A 9,751-nucleotide genomic window follows, 5' to 3' on the forward strand; every position below is an offset into this window, starting at 1 on the left:
GCCATGCTAAGCAATATGGAGACCTGTATGCGACAATGCAACGACAGTGCTGCAACCCATTGAATCTGCATACAGTTATCCAATTATTCCAATTTCTGCACGGTTTCATGATGAGTACAATAAGAACTTTGCCAAAAATTATCGAAGGTTGGAAAGTATGCATGCAATGCCATCTGGCGGTTAAAAAAACATGGATAATGACCAGCCATCTGCAGGTAAAATTCATCTTGAACTATTCATTTCAATCCCAGCCGTACGAAAGCACGTATAGGGGAAACGCTCCTATAGTTGCGGTACGTTAGAAGCGTTAGGTTCCTATAGTTGTGCATGGAGACTCAATACACAACTATAGGAACCTAACGCTTCTAACGTACCGCAACTATAGGAGCGTTTACCTTATATTGTAGCGAAACAATCCGAGTTTTTCAAATTCACTCGTCATAGCTTACGTGAAGGTGAAGTCGTTGTAGTGGCAGATTTCTCTGAAAACTATTCTTTTAGTTTTTAAGTGTACAGGGAATTCATTATAATAATTCGCTGGCAACCGTTCACACTTTTGCTGCCTACACTGTACACCATAATAAAGTTGTACCATTGAACTGCGTCATAATGACCGATAGTCTAGAGCACAGCTCAACAACATTTCATGCTTTACAGCGCCATTTCATAGAGTAGGGTATACGTCCCTAACCTCGGTCTAATATGCAGCCATCGATTACGTTTTTAATCATAACTCATCAATGAATTTACCTGCAAACGATATTCTACTGCTAAATGGTATGCTTAGATATGCTTATCATGTCGTTTGCTATCAGAAACCACGAAAAGTTGAAAAACTTACTTTTTTTAAGACAATAACTCACGAGGGAAATGTATGTAATATGGGTCTATTGTCCCCAAATTGGGTCTATTTATGGATGCAACTTCGTCCTATCTTGTTTGATCCTCAAAAAAACGCTCTTGGTAACGTTTTCTGATGTATTTTTTTTTATCACTGTTGGCAACACGGGCCAGCACTTTCCCACAGGGATCAATGCGAGCAAAGTGACATTCCTTGACAGACAACGACAATGACATGGTAGGGTAACGATAGAACCAAACACAAAACAGTACAAGTGAACCGGCTAACACGTTAAAATCGTAAGCACATATTATTCGTAGTGAAATTATACGTTTATTTCTTTCTTTCCACATAATTGTAAGTACAATAATTGAATTAATCCTAAGAAACAAGGGAAACATAAATAAATACATATTATAGCTACTACAAAGACCTACATACATTGTTACGATACGACGGAGAACGTACACGTGGAAGACTTATATTGTAAGTAAACACCCTTGTAAAACATTTAGAACATGAACTATATGCTATTAAATTATAGCTTAAAGCCATACTCAACCACAGTACAACGAGTTCGCTGTAGGAAAGTCCGAAACATCTCCGCTCCCGTAACAAACTTTAAGAATATAAATTCTAACCTCACATCTGTCGTCAGTACGGATCAACATCCACTATCAGGATGAGTAATGCTGGGGATATGACGGAAAATAGACATTGTCGAGTCTGTAATCAGCCGGATGAAGCGGACAGACGAATGGTCGAGTGCGAAAGTTGTAGGCAATGGTACCATTTCAGATGTGCTGGTGTTGGAGACAGCATTGCCGATGAGAGCAGAACATACTTGTGTACATTCTGTATGACATCGACCGCTGTGTCGGAATCGGCTTCTACGACGGCTAGTGCACGAGAAGCCAAGTTGAGGCTCGACATGCAACGTTTAGCCGAAGAAAAGGAAGTACGGGCTAGATTATTAGCGGAAAAGGAATGTCAGGATAAGGATATGCAGGAAAGGGCGATGCGGCTGGAGAAAGAAAGGAGGGATAAAGCCATAACCGATTTGATGGTTTTGGAGAAGGAGTTCATCGATAAAAAGTACCAGCTGTTGCAGGCTCGCTTGGAGGAAGACGAAGACGGAAAAAGCGTTAGAAGCCATCACAGTGCCCGTCAGAGAGTGGACAAAGTTCGAGAGTGGATGAACGCGCAGCCGGCAGTGACCCTGAGTTCCAATACAGGGGGAAACGTCCCCCCTGGGCTCACGTCTATGGCAATTAGCGTAGTGCATCCACCATTAATACCCACGTTCCAAACAAGCAGTGGACGTCAACCAGCGACAACCTCTGGAGAAATTTCGTATGGTACCAATTTTGCCCCTGCATTCAAGGACCTGATTTCGCCGGTGACCTTGTCGCGATCCGGTTTGCCAGTGGAAACTTTAACAACGTCTCCGAACAACGTACCCCCAGCACCATTGCAGCAATCCACCCCGAGACGTTCAGCAGCCAATGTGGTAGGGGCTGTCTCGTCGCTGCCAGCTCAATCACTACCGGCAAGTGTAGTCGGCAATCCAACGAACAATCATTGCACTTCTTGGAACAATCGCGATCCAAATTACGATCAAGCTTTATATCCTCTAAGTCAATTAAGGCTAGGTAACCAACCTACCAGTTCACTCCCGGTTAGTAGAGATTCCGCTATCGGATCGTTTAATCCCACATACCCTTCTATACCACCAAGTGGCCTTGCTTATCCATATGTGCCGCCTAGTGGCTCTGCTTACCCCTCTGTACTGCCAAGTGGCTCCGCGTACCCCTATGTGTCGTCAAGTGGCCCTCAACATTGTTTACCAGCACTAAGCCGCTCCATGTACCCTTCGTTGTTGACAAGTGTTCCGATAATCCCACAGAGCGGAATCTCACACTCTTCTGCATTACCTTCGGGTATGAGTCGTGGCGGGTACAACCTTCCTTCGCAACATTATCCGGGGATAAGCGTTTCCAGTTATCAAGCTCCAATCTTATCGGTGTCGCAGCAACCCAGCATCCCGGTTCAGCACCCATTCGGTCCAAATTCACAACAACTAGCAGCTCGTCATGTGGTGCCCAAAGAGCTTCCATCGTTCTCCGGAAATCCAGCAGAATGGCCCCTTTTCTGGAGTAGTTTCGACACGTCCACACAGATGTGCGGATATACTGATGCAGAAAACTTGATGCGGTTACAGCGGAGTCTGAAAGGAGACGCCAGAAAATCCGTTAGCTGTTTTTTGCTGCATCCAGCAAATGTTGCCGAGGTGATGAACACTCTACACTCGCTGTATGGTCGTCCAGATACGATCATCCAAACACTGCTGAACGAAGTACGAGCCACTCCTACGCCGAAGCCGGAAAAGCTGGAAACCCTGATCAATTTTGGACTGGCGGTGAGAAACCTTTGCGTACACCTTGTGAGTACGGGGCAGGAGATGCACTTGGCGAACCCAATTCTATTGCAGGAGCTCGTGGAGAAGCTGCCCGCGAATATCAAACTAGATTGGGCCCTCCACAAGCAACGTGTACTGGTTGCGGATCTACGTGCATTCGCAGAATATATGAATGTGTTGGTCACAGCGGCTAGTAGTGTTACGGCAATTGGTGAATCTAGCTCACAGAAAGCAGATCGGCTAAAAGGAAATATGAAGGCGTTTGTGAACCCCCACTCTACTGAGGTGTCCCGGTCAGAATGGCGGAATAAAGAAGGAACAAGCTCAGGAGTAAGTGCGTCGAATATCAAAGTGTATCGGCCGTGTGCAGTCTGCAAAATTTCTGGCCACAAGCCGAAGGACTGTGATACGTTTAAGCGAAAAAGTTTATCTGACCGCTGGAAGGTTGCAAATGAAATTAATCTCTGCAAAAGATGCTTGTATCCGCATGGGCGATGGCCTTGCAAGGCTCCAGCGTGTGGCGTAAACGGGTGTCAGCAACGTCACCACCGCCTGCTACACCCTGGAGAACCACAGGCAGAAACGACTAGTACCACCACCACTACCACCACGGGAACAGTAGCTGTTCATCAACATTTGCATAGTCAGATACTATTTCGTATAGTTCCGGTGTCGTTGCACGCTAATGGGAAATCAATCCATACCTTTGCTTTTCTCGATAGCGGTTCCGACTCTACCCTGGTGGAAAACTCCATCGCGAGGCAGCTAGGAATAGTAGGACAACCGGCTCCGTTATGCATGCAGTGGACGAACGGAGTAAAGCGAATGGAAGAAGCGTCGCAGCGTGTCGAACTTTACATCTCTGCATCGGATTCAACAAAGCGCTTCGCCCTGAATGGTGTACACACCGTAAAAAGTCTGGATTTGCCTCGACAATCTCTAAGGTTTGAGGACTTCGAACGAGACTTCCCACACCTTCGAGGGCTTCCCGTGAAAAGCTACATTGATGCGTCCCCTGGTATTTTGATCGGTCTAGACAATACCAAGATAAAAACGACTCTGAAGCTGAAGGAAGGTAAATCCGATGAGCCAGTAGCAGCGAAAACTCGGATTGGTTGGGTGGTATTCGGACGGAACCGAGGTCCCAACGAAGGTACATCTCGCCGCATTATTCACATGTGTAGCCAACCCTGTGATCAGCTACTTCACGACCTAGTGAAAGATTTTTTTCGGGTCGAAGGCGCGGGAGTATCCTCGCCAAACGCTTTGGATTCTGCTGACGACCGACGTGCTCGAAGAATTCTAGAAGCCACTACAGTTCGTACTCCCAGCGGACGGTTCCAGACGGGGCTTTTATGGAAATATGACCAGGTAGAGTTCCCCAACAGCAGACTGATGGCAGAACGGCGGCTGCACTGTCTGGAGAAGCGTTTGCTGAAATCTCCAGAGCTGTATTCTGAGGTCAAGCAGCAGATCGTGGCATATCAAGCGAAAGGCTACGCCCATATAGCAACGGACAAGGAGCTTGCGGAAACAGATCCGAAGCAAGTGTGGTACTTGCCCTTAGGGGTCGTCGTTAACCCGAAGAAGTCGGGAAAGGTGCGCGTAGTTTGGGATGCAGCTTCGAAGGTTCAAGGTGTGTCCCTCAATTCCGTTCTTTTAAAAGGACCGGATCTGCTTACTCCACTTCCGGCGGTACTCAGTCGATATCGGCAAAGACAGGTTGCCATCAGTGGAGATATACGGGAGGCGTTCCACCAGATCTTGATTCGACCGGAAGATCGCCGTGCACAGTGGTTCCTGTGGCGAGACGATCCATCGCTACCAATACAGATACTTGTTATGGACGTAGCTACATTTGGCTCCTCTTGCTCTCCGTGTTCACTACAGTTTGTTAAAAATTTGAATGCGGATGAACTGGCAGAGGAGTTCCCGAAGGCAGCTGAGGCGGTGAAGGAAAACCACTACGTCGACGATTATTTAGACAGCGTAGATACAGTCGACGAAGCGGTACAGTTGGTGGATGAAGTAAGGACGATTCACGCTAAGGGAGGATTCGAGATTCGACATTGGTTGTCGAATTCGTCGGATGTCATCGATAGAATCGGCGCATGCAGCGAAGGAATAAGCAAATGTTTCGTGATGGATAAATGTAGCAGTACAGAGCGTGTATTAGGCATGGCGTGGCAACCGACGGAGGATGTCTTCTCATTTTCAATCCAGTTGCGCGAAAACCTCCAGCCTTTGATGACTGGTGATACAATTCCGACGAAACGGGAAGCCCTGAGTCTTGTGATGAGCGTCTTCGACCCACTGGGATTGCTGGCTGTTGTTCTCGTTCATGGAAAGGTGTTACTTCAAGATATATGGAGAGCTGGTGTAGACTGGGATGAATTCATCCCGGCAGACACGTTCGGTCGTTGGAAAACATGGATTCAGATCTTGCGGCAGCTCAATGAGGTGAAGATCCACCGTTGCTACTTTCCCGGCTACGGGCCTCAGGCGTACGATTCTCTGGAGTTGCATATCTTTGTCGACGCTAGTGAAGCAGCTTATGCAGCCTGCGCATACTTTCGTGTGTTAGACCATGGGATCGTTCGCTGTTGCCTAGTTTCTGCGAAAACGAAAGTCGCCCCTCTCAAACCGTTATCTATCCCCCGGTTGGAGCTCCAAGCCGCTGTTATGGGAGCACGCCTGTTGAAAACCGTCATTTCTAACCATACTCAACCACAGTACAACGAGTTCGCTGTAGGAAAGTCCGAAACATCTCCGCTCCCGTAACAATCACTATCACTGTTAACTTAATGCTCTTCATTCCTCAAAACATTTCTTAGAGAAAATTTTACGAAAACTACATTAAATCACTCAATTTAAAAATTAAAAATTAAAAATTTCGCTTATCGTCTTTTGACCGCAGAATATCTAAATCAGAACATTGTGATGTTCATTATACAGGTTTGGCAGAAAAAATCTCCCTTCCTGTTCGTTCCTTATCATCCAAATGCAAAACAACATTGTTGACGTTACTCTTATTGCTATATGCTGTCAAATGAATTTCATGGGCCATAGTTAGGAACATAGAAAAGAAATGTGTCCCTAAAGTTGGGTCCATGTTTTACTTGTGAAAACGTTGTTAAACAATTAAAATAAACATAAAATATTCAAACAGCAACTGTAAGTTTTACGTCTAGTGTGTATTATCAGGTAATTCCAATCAATAAATGCCATAATCAGGCCATTTGATGATCGTCAGTCAACCTTCCCATCTTAACCTTATAAGTCATGGCGGCTAAAAACTCCGAACATTGTGATATTCTCAACCAGTTTTATTACTTACGAGAGCTGAAAATGTATTGAAATGTTGTGATATAAATTGATTTGTGTGTGGTACACATTTATCAACCATCAGTGATCAATATTTTCCTTATTTTTTGTGTAATATTCCTTAATTAATTATTTATTTGCGTGATAGGCCGAATGAAAGGACTAGACCCACATTACATACCGTAACCCTATCTCAAATCCTAGGTATCACAGTTGTCCAAAATCTCGTACTTCTCCGATGGTGCGGTACCATGGTTTTCCACGAAAGCAAATTTGGGGTGCCCACTGAGTGGCACTACTTGGTTACGGCACATGGCAAAGGACCAAGCGACGGATTGGGATAAACTTTGAAGAGATTGGCAACGCGAGCTAGTTTACAAGGAGCCACTATTCACACGCCAAAGGAGCTCTATGACTGGGCAATGAAGAATTGCAATACAAACGTTAGATTTGTGCCATCTGAGATCTGTTCCGAAGAAAAACAAATACTGTTCCACCGTTTTGCATCAGCTGCATCTATTCCCGGTATTCGTTCAATACATGCAGCAGCTCCTTCTGTTATTGATACTGTGAGGTGTATGACTGAATGGATTACTATTCGTCATTGTATAACATCTATGGTTGAGCCCCTCGGTAAACTGTCAGGTGGATGAACACGTTCATTCTCTCGCGGCTGCGCAACACCTCAACATGCGAGTACTGCATTCGTCCTCTTTCCGTGGAAGGCCATCGGGCAGGCGAAACGTGTGACTACCGTTGCGTGCTGGGTGATTCTCACCCAGAGTAAATATCTAGTTTCCACAGATACCATTATTATGAAAACTGTTTCTGGTGCCACAACTGCTTCAGCTTTTAGAGTTGTGGCAACGAAACGTGCAAAGCATGTAGATTCGAATAATAATTGGAAGAAATAAAAAAAGTAAATTGTAATTTATGTTTTACATTGTTATAATAAAATGTAAGAAACAAATCGATCAGTGTTTGATACATTTTTTTATGTATTGGAATGTCTTAATTTATAATGCAATTCGTTTAGATTATTACTAGTGTAGAGTTTTCAGCCACTAAATAATATTTAAATTTGTCAACACAACACTTCGTTCATTCAAAATGCAATATCTCAGAAACTACGCAAATTACTTTGTGTCGTTAAGTGTTTTCGTCAGTAGAAAACGATGGGAAACACGATGGTGTCCCTAAAATGAAAATTAAACGACATGTATTATGAGAAAATGGCATTTAAAGTTTTCAAACAAACATAAAAAATATTTGGCCACACTGTAAAGAAATAAAGGTTACATATTTAGATTCCTTGTCCAATTTCCTTATTAAATCAATACCTAATGCAATTTATAGCTTCATTCGTTCCGGAGATCTGAACCAAAGAAAGTGGTGGTTTCTAAAAAATAATGAAAAATGAAAAATGTAAAATATGCCCCTTGATCGAGGGGTACTACGATCAGCATACAACTTTGGATTTTTAGAATTCGAACTTAAATGAACATTCCCTCCAAATTTGGTCCAAATCGGAAGAGGTCAATTTCACTTTTGCAATTTTTTGTGACCACTTGGCGCGGAATGACCCATAGACATACCCTAATAAAAAATAACCATAAACGAACGATAACCCAAATCATTGAACTATGCTACAAATGGTTTGGATGATACCCAGAACACGTTGTTAAGCAAATTAACCATACAATTTTTATTAGGGTAACCACTAAGATAGTTTGAATTTAAATTACCATAAAAAAATAATGTGAAATAAGCAATAATTTTGTTCAGTGTACTTTTAATGATTATCGAGTATCACACAATTCTGTTTATATCGACGAAACGTTTTACGGAAAATAGAAAACGAAATAAGGAACGTTGGAGTTTTCGGCTCCAAATCGGATTCAGCTTAAACGTTTGAAAATAGAAGAGGTAAGTCGCGAGGAAAATAGAGACGTTCTGTGATGCACCTGAGAGCTACGCCGTATTTGAAAGGATGAGCGAAAAAGGAAAGGACTAAGAGAAGTGGTGACAATACGGGGGCGAATATGAACCACTTTTCTGTCAAACGTGAACTAGCTCCTGATTGGACGATTTCATGTGCGTAAGATAGAGATAGAGATATAAATAAAAGAGGAAGAAGCCAATTGTCACCTCTTCCTCTTAGGGAAAGGACAGGAAAGAGAGTCTGCTCGTGACGATGCACAATGGGGAAAAATGGACGGAAAAATACATTTAATTGTGTATCACTGAAATTCGCTGGATCAAAAATATAGTTTTTATCATTTCTGTAGGTAAACAACTTGCGGGATCGAATGGAAATGGTTTCATCCTGGGGAGAATACAGGATGTTTGTGTTTTTTGCTTTTTCATCCTAAAAAAAAATTTCCCTTGAGAATAAAAAAGCAAAAAACTCACATTTCCTGTATTCTCCCCAGGATGAAACCATTTCCATTCGATTCCGCAAGTTGTTTACCTACAGAAATGATATGAACCATATTTTTGTTTCAGCGAGTTTCGGAAATGCTACAAAATAAAATGTAGTTTTTCGTTCATTTTTCCCCATTGTGCGATGGTACAGCTAGTTCTAGATAAACATTTCAAAACGTCCTATCTGCATTGATCGATTATCTGCAGCTAGTTTCTCTTTCGTTTATAAATCAGTTGCAGAACCTTTCCCTGTTGTATTTGACGTTTTGAACGTTAGATAAGAACCTCCTTTATCAAACTATGTGGAAAAATTTGTACCAAATCTGTTTGAATAGCAGTGGTTATCACAAGAGAAAGTTGATGAAGAGAATCGACCAAAGCAGATAGGACCATTTGAAATGTTCATCGAGAGTTGAAGTGGTTCGTACTAAAGAGCCTGAATTTATAAAGAGGCGACATCTTATCCATTTGACAGGTCTTCTGCTCGATTGGAATGACTTTTCTTATGACTTTGACAGATAATCCATTGTTCCAATTTTGACATGTCGTCTCTTTATAAATTCAGGCTCTTTAGTTCGTACTTAACGAACGTCATTCTGTTAATGGTTGTTAGAACTTAGGACGATTGGACAGCATTGTGTGTGCAGATGCTGCCGTCAGGACAATTTGTTTGTTTTTCTTTGATTTGTTTTCCGTCGATCTTGTTTTCCGTGCTGAGCACCAATGCTACCGACGTGCCAGGA

Source organism: Ochlerotatus camptorhynchus, unplaced genomic scaffold (genome assembly GCF_037179485.1).
Source record: "Ochlerotatus camptorhynchus isolate MF236.1 unplaced genomic scaffold, CSIRO-AGI_Acam_v1.1 ptg000631l, whole genome shotgun sequence".
In the NCBI taxonomy this organism is placed as follows: Eukaryota; Metazoa; Arthropoda; class Insecta; order Diptera; family Culicidae; genus Ochlerotatus; species Ochlerotatus camptorhynchus.